Source organism: Austrofundulus limnaeus, unplaced genomic scaffold, assembly GCF_001266775.1.
Source record: "Austrofundulus limnaeus strain Quisiro unplaced genomic scaffold, Austrofundulus_limnaeus-1.0 Scaffold30, whole genome shotgun sequence".
In the NCBI taxonomy this organism is placed as follows: domain Eukaryota; kingdom Metazoa; phylum Chordata; class Actinopteri; order Cyprinodontiformes; family Rivulidae; genus Austrofundulus; species Austrofundulus limnaeus.
The window spans coordinates 3,033,017-3,033,642 of NW_013952432.1; the positions used below are offsets into that span (position 1 = coordinate 3,033,017).

At 44.3% G+C, this 626-nt stretch overlaps 1 protein-coding gene across 8 annotated transcripts in view; it reads right to left on the reverse strand.

The window, feature by feature from the left end:
• lrrfip2 (leucine rich repeat (in FLII) interacting protein 2) overlaps positions 1–626 on the reverse strand; it is a gene marked incomplete at its 3' end in the record, with an annotated part of 41,478 nt that overhangs the window by 2,663 nt on the left and 38,189 nt on the right.

The window sequence follows — 626 nt, forward strand, 5'->3', positions numbered from 1 at the left end:
AAGGTTTAAAAATGTAAAAAAAAGTTTGAATTGGGAGAAAAAGTTTCAAAACTATTTGTCAGATTTTAGTTTTTAGTTCTAGTTTCAAACTTCTGTTCCTGTGTTGGTGTGGGCCTCACGACGGGGTCAGTTTGAAAAAAAAAACTAGAATCTGACAGGCAGTTTTAAATTTTTTTTTTCCAGTTTCAATGTTTTTTTTTTTTTGAACAAGCTCTTCGGCCCCAGTTTCTCTCCACAGGAGGAAACRGTTTGCTTTTGTACTTAATAAAAACTACAGATCTGCTCTGATGATCAGGCTAACGTCTCTGTTCATCTACGGGTGGAGCATGCATGTCATGCTAGAGCAGGGGGTCCAATCCTGGTCCCTGAGGAACACCATGCTGCAGCTTTTAGAGTCRTCTCTGCTTCAGAGAGTAACGAGCTGCTGCAGAGCCTGAAGAGGAGGGGCCGAAACATGCAGGATGGTGGTCCTGAGGGACCAGGGTTCAGCWCCTCTGATCTAGACTCTTTAGATTTGACCTCTTTATGCCAGGTCAAAACAAACGTTACGTCTGGATCCAAACATTTCTTATGACATGCAGGAGGCCCACACAGGTGCAGGAGGCCCACACAGGTGCAGGAGGCCC